This window comes from Leptonychotes weddellii, chromosome X (genome assembly GCF_054177405.1).
Source record: "Leptonychotes weddellii isolate Sample4059 chromosome X, ASM5417740v2, whole genome shotgun sequence".
Lineage (NCBI taxonomy): Eukaryota > Metazoa > Chordata > Mammalia > Carnivora > Phocidae > Leptonychotes > Leptonychotes weddellii.
Genome location: NC_138385.1, coordinates 18,554,928 through 18,565,398, shown reverse-complemented (window position 1 = coordinate 18,565,398; position 10,471 = coordinate 18,554,928). Strand labels below are relative to the sequence as shown.

At 39.3% G+C, this 10,471-nt stretch overlaps 1 non-coding gene across 1 annotated transcript; it reads left to right on the top strand.

Annotated features, from left to right (window-relative positions):
- The first annotated feature begins 3,120 nt into the window (after positions 1 to 3,120).
- LOC115940735 (small nucleolar RNA SNORA63) lies at positions 3,121 to 3,251 on the top strand. Its single transcript, XR_004075467.1, has one exon. It is a non-coding gene; the product is annotated as a small nucleolar RNA SNORA63 (small nucleolar RNA).
- Positions 3,252 to 10,471: the final 7,220 nt, after the last annotated feature.

Genomic DNA, 10,471 nt, shown 5'->3' with positions numbered 1-10,471 from the left:
AGAAAAAAACAGCCTTATAAGACACAATATCATATTCTAGAAACCTATCCCCCCCACAAACCACTGGTGAGTATATGAGTTAACAGATGGGATATATATAATATATACATATATATAATTATATGGATATATATATTTAAATATATATATTTGCTTACTCTGAACTCTGGTACTTCAGTCAGGAATTACAAACTCCTCCAGGAATCCACCAAGTAGTATAAATAAGTAAAACTGGATGGGTTATGAAGCATCCAAGAGCGGTGGGGACTTCAGGGAAACAGAGAATGCATTTCTCATCCACTCCAGCCTCCTTTTGCCACATGGGAACAGTGGCCAAATCCTGTTAGATCTTCTGATTCTTCAAGAGGAGGCAACTTGATTTTTTTCTAACATGATAGTTCCCATTTTTTAATTCAAATTCAATTAGCCAACGTATAGTACATTATTAGTTTTTGATATATTCAACTAAGGAATCACTGAACATTACAACACCCAGTGCTCATCATATCATGTGCCCTCTTTAATTCCCCTCACCCAGTTACCCCATCCCCCACCCACCTCCCTTTCCACAACCCTCAGTTTGTTTCCCGGAGTCAAGAGTCTCCTATAGTTTGTCTCCTTCTGATTTCTTCCCATTCAGTTTTCTCTCCCTTCCCCTATTGTCCTCTGCACTATTCCTTATGTTCCACATATGAGTGAAACCATATGATAATTGTGTTTCTCTGATTGTCTTATTTCGCTCAGCATAATCCCCTCCAGTTCCATCCATGTCAATGTAAATGGTAGATATTCATCCTTTCTGATGGCTGAGTAATATTCCATTGTATATATAAACCACATCTTCTTTATCCATTCATCTGTTGAAGGACATCTGGGCTCCTTCTACAGTTTGGCTATTGTGGGTATTGCTGTTATGAACATTGGGGTGCAGGTGCCCCTTCTTTTCACTACATCTGTATCTTTGAGGTAAATACCCAGTAGTGCAATTGCTGGGTCATAAGGTAGCTCTATTTTTAATGTCCTGAGGAACCTCCATACTGTTTTCCAGAGTGGCTGCACCAGCTTGCATTCCCACCAACAGTGTAAGAGGGTTCCCCTTTCTCCACATCCTCACCAACGTTTGTTGTTTCCTGTCTTGTTAATTTTGGCCATTCTCATTGGTGTAAGGTGGTAGCTCATTGTGGTTTTGATTTGTTATTTCCCTGATGGCAAGTGATGTGGAGCATTTTTTCATGTGTCTGTTAGCCATTTATAGGTCTTCTTTGGAGAAGTGTCTGTTCATGTCTTCCAAAAAGGAAACAGTCAACAAACCTAAGAGGTAACCCACAGAATGGGAGAAGATATTTGCAAATGGCATATCTGATAAAGGGCTGGCATCCAAGATCTATACAGTACTTATCAAACCCAGATTATTTGGTTTCTGGGTGTTGGGTTTGATAAGTACTTTATAGATCTTGGATACCAGCCCGTTATCAGATATGTCATTTGCAAATATATTCTCCCATTCTGTGGGTTGCCTCTTAGGTTTGTTGACTGTTTCCTTTTAAACCAAAGACTGTAATAAGAGATGAAGAAGGGCACTAGATCATAATAAAGGTGTCTATCCAACACAAAGATCTAACAATTATAAATATTTATGCTCCCAATTTGGGAGCAGTCAAACATATAAATCAATTAATAAGAAACATAAAGAAACTCATTGATAAGGATACAATAATAGCAAGGGACTTTAACATCTCACTCACAGCAATGGACAGATCATCTAAACAGAAGATGAACAAGGCAACAATGGCTTTGAATGACACACTTGACCAGATGAACTTCACAGATATATTCAGAGCATTTCATCCTAAAGTAGCAGAATACACATTTTTTTGAGCGCACATGGAACATTCTCCAGAATATGGAATGCCTGGGTGGCTCAGTCGTTAAGCGTCTGCCTTCGGCTCAGGTCATGATCCCTCAGTCCTGGAATCAAGCCCCACATCAGACTCCCTGCTCAGCGGGGAGCCTGCCTCTCCCTGCTGCCTGCTCCTCCCCCTCTCTGTCAAATAAATAAACAAAACCTTAAAAAAAAACATTCTCCAGAATACATCACACACTGGGTCACAAATCAGGCCTCAATCAGTACAAAAAGACTGAGATCATACCATGCACATTTTCAGACCACAATGCTATGAAACTTGAAGTCAACCACAAGAAAAAATTTGGAAAGACCACAAATACATGGAGGTTAAAGAACATCCTACTAAAGAGTGAGTGGATTAACCAGGAAATTAAAGATGAAAAAAAATACATGGAAGCAAATGAAAATGAGAACACGACAGTCAAAAACCTTTGGGATGCGGCAAAGGTGGTCCCAAGAGGGAGTATATATCAATACAGGCCTTCCTCAAGAAGAAAAATCAAATACACAACCTAAACTTACACCTAAAGGAGCTGGAAAAAGAACAGCAAATAAAGCCTAAAACAGCAGAAGGAAAATAATAAAGATTAGAGCAGAAATCTATAGATATAAATATAGATAAGAAGAAAAAAAAAAGAACAGATCAATGAAACTAGGAGCTGGTTCTTTGAGAGACTTAAGAAAATTGATAAACCCCAAGCCAGACTTATCAAAAAGAAAAGAGAAAGGACCCAAATAAATAAAATCACAAATGAAAGAGGAGAGATCACAACCAACACCACAGAAATACAAACATTATAAGAGAATATTGTGATATAAGTGTAAGAGAATATTATGAGCAATTATATGCCAACAAATTAGGCAATCTGGAAGAAATGGATAAATTCCTAGAAACATATAAACTACCAAAACTCAGATAGGAAGAAATAGAAAATTTGAACAGATCCATAACCAGCACAGAAATGGAATCAGTAATCAAAAATCTCCCAACAAACTAGAGTCCAGGGCTGGATGGCTTCCCAAGGGAATTCTACCAAACATTTACAGAATAATTAATACCTATTCTTCTGAAGCTGTTCCAAAAAACAGAAATGGAAGGAAAACTTCCAAACTCATTCTACGAGGCCAGCATTGCCTTGATTCCAAAACCAAAGAGTCCCCTAAAAAGAATTACAGGCCAATATCCCTGATGAACATAGATGCAAAAATCACCGATGCAGGATCTAGTTACAATGTAGCTGTAAAGTGCTGCCTTGTCTTTGCCCCCTGCTCAAAATAAAGCTGTTACCTTTCTAGCCCTGTCCACCATGGTGCTTAGCAGCCAGGGATGCATGGTCTCAGACATGTTTACCAAGTAAAACACTGACTTGAGGGGCACCTGGGTGGCTCAGTCATTAAGCGTCTGCCTTCGGCTCAGATCATGATCCCAGGGTCTTGGGATCGAGCCCCGCATCAGGCTCCCTGCTCAGCGGGGAGTCTACTTCTCCCTCTCCCACTCCCCCTGCTTGTATTCCCTCTCTCGCTGTGTCTCTCTCTGTCAAATAAATAAATAAAATCTTTAAAAAAATAAAAAAATCACCAAGATACTACCTAATTGAATCTAACAGTACATTAAAAGGATTATTCACCATGATCAAGTGCGATTTATTCCTGGGCTTCAGGGGTGGTTCAATATCTGTAAAACAATCAACATGATACAACACATTAATAAAAAATGGATAAAAACCATATGATCCTCTTAATAGATGCAGAAAAAGCATTTGACAAAATACAGCATCCTTTCTTGAATAAAAACCCTCAAGAAATTAGGAATAGAAGGAACATACCTCAACATCATAAAGGCCATATATGAAAGACCCACAGCTATTATCATCCTCAATGCGAAAAAACAGAGCTTTTCCCCTAGGGTCAGGAATACAACAAGGATGTCCACTCTCACCACTGTTGTACAACATAATACTGGAAGTCCTAGCCGCAACTCTCAGACAACAAAAAGAGATAAAAAGCATCCAAATCAGCAAGGAAGAATTCAAAATTTCACTCTTCACGGACAACATGATACTCTATGTAAAAACCTGAAAGACCCCACCAGAAAACTCCTAGAACTGATTCATGAATTCATCAAAGTTGCAGGATATAAAATCAATGTACAGAAATCTGTTGCATTTCTATACACTAACAATGAGGCAGAAGAAAGAAATCAAGGAATCAATCCCATTTAGAATCCCACCAAAAACCATAAGATACCAATGAATAAACCTAACCAAAGAGGCAAAAGATTGGTACTCTGAAAACTATAGAACACTTATGAAAGAAATTGAGGAAGACACAAAGAAATTGGAAAATATTCCTTGCTCATGGATTGGAAGAACAAATACTGTTAAAATGTCTATGCTTCCCAGAGCAAGCTACACATTCAATGCAATCCCAATCAAAATAACATCTGCATTTTTCACAGAGCTGGAACAAACAATCCTAAAATTTGTATGGAAACAGAAAAGACCCTGAATAGCCAAAGTAATGTTGAAAAAGAAAACCAAAGCTGGAGGTATCACAATTCCAGACTTCAAGCTGTATTACAAAGCTGTCATCATTAAGACAGTATGGTACTAGCACAAAAACAGACACATAGATCAATGGAACAGAATGGAGAGCCCAGAAATGGACCCTCAACTCTATGGTCAACTCATCTTTGACAAAGCAGGAAAGAATATCCAATGTAAAAAAAAGATGATCTCTTCAACAAATGTTATTGGGGAAATTGGACAGCAACATGCAGAAGAATGAAACTGGACCACTTTCTTACACCATACACAAAAATAAATTCAAAATGGATGAAAGGCCTAAATGTGAGACAGGAAACCATCAAAATCCTAGAGGAGATTACAGGCAGCAACCACTTTGACCTCGGCTGCAGCAACTTCTTTCTAGTCATGTCTCTGGAGGCAAGGGAAACAAAAGGGAAAATGAACTACTGGGACCTCATCAAGATAAAAAGGCCTGCACAGTGAAGGAAACAATCAATAAAACTAAAAGGTAACCAACGGAATGGGAGAAGATATTTGCAAATGACATATTGGAGAAAGGACTACTATCCACAATCTATAGAGAACTTATCAAAATCAACACCCAAAAAACAAATAATACAGTTAAGAAATGGGCAGGAGACATGAACAGACATTTCTCCAAAGAAGACATACAACTGGCTGACACGTGAAAAAATACTCAACATCACTCATTATCAGGGAAATACAAATCAAAACCACAATGAGATACCACCTCACACCTGTCAGAATGGCTAAAATTATCAACTCAGAAAACAACAAATGTTGGAGAGGATGCAGAGAAAGGGGAACCCTCTTATACTGTTGATGGGAATGTAAACTGGTTCAGCCATTCTGGAAAACAGTATGGAGGTTCCTCAAAAAGTTAAAAATAGAACTACCCTACCACCCAGCAATTGCACTACTAGGTGTTTATGCAAAAGATAAAAAAGTGCTGATCTCAAGGGGCACATGCTCCCCAGTGTTTATAGCAGCATTATCAACAATAGCCAAATTATGGAAAGAGCCCAAATATCCATCAATTGATGAATGGACAAAGAGGAGGTGGTGTATGTGTGTGTGTGCTGGAATATTACTCAGCCATCAAAAAGAATGAAATCTTGCCATTTACAACAATGTGGATAGAACTAGAGTGTATTATGCTAAGTGAAATAAGTCAGTCAGAGAAAGACAAATATCATATGATTTCACTCATACATAGAATTTAAGAAACAGGGGCACCTAGGTGACTCAGTCGGTTAAGTGTCTGCCTTTGGTTCAAGTCATGATCCCAGGGTCCTGGGATCGAGCCCTGTGTCGGGCTCTCTGCTTGGTGGGGAGCCTGCTTCTCCTTCTCCCTGTGCCTGCCTCCCTGCCTACTTGTGCTCTCTCTCTGTCAAATAAATAAAATCTTTAAAAAAAAAAGAATTTAAGAAACAAAACAGATGGACATAGGGGAAGGGAAGGAAAAATAAATAAGATAAAAATAGAGAGGGAGGCAAACCATAAGAGACTCTTAACTGTAGAGAACAAACATAGTTACCAGAGTGGAGGTGGGTGGGGGGATGGGCTAAATGGGTGATGGGTATTAAGGAGGGCACATGTTGTGATGAGCACTGGGTTTTATATGTAAGTGATGAATCACTAAATTCTACTCCTGAAACCAATACTACACTCTAACTAACTGGAATATAAATAAGTAAATAAATAGGTAAATAAATAAAGTGAATTTTCACCAACTCCAGAGACTGTTGCATTTTCCTAATGGATCTTCATGTGATCAAAACGCTGGAAACACTTTAGTTTTGACTCCTCTCAATCAATGGTCTATATGTTAAAGCATGAAACACTAGAAAACCATCTTCATTTTAAGGAACTTTTACACTCTAAAAAATAACCACCCTGTTAAGGCCACTTTTAGGCAACAGGTGTGAGTGATGGAATGTAGAAAGGGTCCACAGGGACCCCCTGGCTGAATCCATAGACAGGTCCATAGGGTGAACCACCTCAAAATATCCATAGGCCCTAACTAACCAATAGTCTACTTATAACTAAGCCCAGTTACCAAAAAAGGTAAAATTCCATACTTGGCCATACCTTCTCATCTTCCCCCTTTAAAAACAGCCCTCACCCACTGCCTCATTGCAGACATCCATCCTCTTCTTTGCTGGCCTGCTGGCGGCCCACTCTCTTGCAGTGTATTCCAAACCCACTGCCTCATGGCAGACAGCCTCTCCTCTGCTATCTTGCCCTGCCCCCCACTCCCCTGCTGTGTAATCAATAAACTTCTATCTCCTTTGTTCTGCCTCAGGTAGAATCCTTACAGTGCCCGCACCACTGGTTCCACCGGATCCTTGTCCTGCATTTGGGGGCCCCCATCCGATCAGACACCCCATTTAAATACCACACACCCCAACAATGTAGTTGATCTTTTAGGTAAGTGTGACAAACCCGGTCTTCCTAATGCAGAGCCACTGACAGCAGCGATTTCATCCAGCCCCTCTTCCACCAAACAACCTCCCTGATTTAAACATACCCCAGGAGGAAAACAATGCTTCCTCCCAGCAAATGGTGAGTGAACCCACCTGCTGCCCATTGTTAGGTGCCAAGCAAAGCAATCAGACTTTCTTTGTATCAGCTGAAAGACCAGAAAATCACACACCCATGCCTAACTGACTCACACCTGTGCTCGAAAAGGTGGCAACAGCATTGAGCATCTTGGGACTAAATCTGGAATATTGTCTACTTCGAGCAAAATGACTTTTAGTGTTTCAGGCAAGCCTCAAACTTCTCTAACAGGCTACATATGATTTGGAATACACATTATTTGTTCTTTCTTCCTGGTAATCTTTCAAGTCTAAGTCCTGCCTAGTAGAGGACTTCCAGATCATGGCAATATGCAGAGATCCCAGGCATAGATCTAGAGTGGTCAGTCTGCAAATTAGCAGATAGTCCCTCTATACGTGCCTATGCACAAATGCATACATCAACCCATAAGCAGACTCTGTCTTTAAGTAATAATGACAACAATTCTTTCTGTGCTTACTATATGTCAGGCACTGTTTTAACCATTATCTCATTTTCTACAGGTAAGGGAACTGAGGCATAGCTCTGCTAAGTAACCTGCCTGAAGATTGCACAGCTAATAGATGTGAACTCAATTAACTCCATGTGTTTTTTAATTAATTTATTCAAATCACTACTCTTAACACAATTAAAAATACTTGTGTTAAACCAATTACCATAATTTGCTGATTTTAAATCAATAAAGTCTTTAAATTACTGTCATTTTTATTCTTTTATCTTTGCCATAGCACTTACAGTTTGCTTTAGTCAGACAAATGGTAATGTCTGTGCTCCAAATTCTCTAGGTATGGCCCATCATGGAGAATCATTCCAACTCTCTGCTCATGCTCTTCTCCCAGTTCCATCTCTACCTGTCAAAATCCTATACACCGGGATGCCTGGGTGGCTCAGTCGGTTAAGCGGCTGCCTTCGGCCCAGGTCATGATCCCAGGGTCCTGGGATCGAGTCCCACATCGGGCTCCTTGCTCAGCAGGGAACCTGTTTCTCCCTCTCTCTCCCTCTCCTTGTGCTCTCTCTGTCAAATAAATAAAACCTTAAAAAAAAAAATCCTATACACCTTCAAGAACCATCTCAGATATTCCCTCCTCTCTGAACCTTTCCTAATCACCTAGCTAGATACAATCTCTTCTTCCTCATATTTCTCCTTCGGGAAATTGTTATGGTCTAGCTATTAGTGGATATTGGGGTGAATATTTATCTTCACCTTCTATTCAACCATAAGTTCCTTAGAGGCAGAAATTGGGCCACACCTATCTCCAAATCCTCCACAGAGCCAAACACAGTGCCTTGCAAACAGTGAATCCAAATATATGTTAACTGAATTGCATTTTCAGTTGAGGACTGCATGTACATGTTGCTATGAAACAAAGAAGCAAGAACAGTGAGAGATGTGAGGGAAAAAATGTAAAGTGGGAAAGATGTCAGAATTGTAACAGCATAAGAAATAGCCAGAAGGCAATATGTACAAATACCAAAGTCTGCAGGATGAAGGAAGCTAGGAGAGGTATGAACCATGGGGCGTGAGAATGTGCCAGGATGAAAACTCTAAGGTCATAAAGAGGACAGCATTGCTGAAAAGAAACCCACAGGCCCAAGATGGAGTCACTTATGCAAGGCCAAGTCAACAAATTAGAGCTTAATACCTAACCTAACTATAATTTTGACCTCCCCCAGAAATGTAGTCTTAATCAATTAGTCAGGAATTTTCTGATCAGCACCAAGGGGGTAATCTGTCACATGGGCCCTCTCCCTTCCCCTCCGCCTCAAAGGATGATGAGGTAATCTGCATGACAAGACCCCCTGCACTTTCTTCTAAGGGAAAGTGACCATGCCTGAAACAATCTTTTGTTTTGCTAATTACTTCCTTGCCCTATCCTCCTTCCTATAAAAATCTATTTTGTACAACTCCTCAGAGCTCCCCTCTAATCACTAGATGGGATGATGCCTGACTCATGAATTGCTTAATAAAGCCAATTAGATCTTCAAACTTATTCCATTGAATTTTGTTTTTTAACAGCATACAAGCTAATATCCTGATCACAGTGTCAAAAAAATAATGGGAATCCAGCATGATAGCCAAAATGATAAAATAATTAAAATTGGTCAAAGAGACACAAAGTCAAAAAGAGTCAACTAATGGAAAGAGAATAGTCAAAGCCATACAGAAAGTTTGATTACTTAATGCAGTATGATAATGGTCAGCTGGTTAAATGTCAAATTATTTCAGTAGAAATTTGGGCAAGAGTTTAATTTTAGGAAACTTACCATTACTGACTGACTCTTCCAAGATAGAAGAGGAGTAGTTTCATCTTGTACCACACTAACAATTTTTCTGTCCAGTCAGATTTTCACAACCCATTAACCATCTTGTCAGTAGACTAGAGAATCTGAGCTATACCTAGATCTTTTAAGAAATGCCTGGAGGTCTTATCAAAATCCTATAATAAGAGGACATGGTCTAGTCAATAGGGAAGGTCCACATTTGGAATGAGGCTTTGTGAGGGACCTGTTTCAGAGTGCTAATCCCTAGCCCATTTTTTATAGCTGGGATCAGCTCACACGTTCAAAAGGTGGTTCCAATATGCCAGCTCATGGATCTGTGCCAATCTGTGATGGAGTTTACCCTTGCTGGAGATGAAATAAAAACAAAGATAAAGATAACAAAGATTAAATTTAATTATGTTTTTGTCTTTTATTTTTTTGTCTAAGTTCCTTTTTATCTTTTTTTTAAAGAGACTAAGTTAGTCATATAATTTAATATAGTCAACTAAAATGGTTGTTTTTATTTTAATGCTCTGGCCTTCCTGCTTGCTTGTTTTTAAACTACCTCTTTCTTAAATAAAATAGTAACAGTAGTTGGTAGTTGTGTGTATGCGTGTTCTTACATGGCAAAATAAAATTCTGTCAATTTAATATTAGTTCTTCAAGTATATATCTATATTTATCTATCTACACACACACACACACAATTTTTCTTTTTTTTAAACTGGTCTAGGAACCTCTGCTCAGAAAAATGTTGATAACCTTAATAAGTATATACAAGGATTAGAGTAAGCGAATTCCAATTAACAGCCAAACTCAGCAGTCTTATCCTACTGGTGGTAGGTAGCCATTTTCTTCAAACACAAAGGACAGTATAGTTATACAAGGCTATTAATTTCTTGCAAGAGTCTATTTAGGAAAATCTATGAATTAATATTGTTAAGGTTAATAATCTATTAAGACATATTACTTATAGGGGCGCCTGGGTGGCTCAGTCGTTAAGCGTCTGCCTTCGGCTCAGGTCATGATCCCAGGGTCCTGGGATCGAGCCCCGCATCGGGCTCCCTGCTCCGCGGGAAGCCTGCTTCTCCCTCTCCCACTCCCCCTGCTTGTGTTCCCTCTCTCACTGTGTCTCTCTCTCTGTCAAATAAATAAATAAAATCTTTAAAAAAAA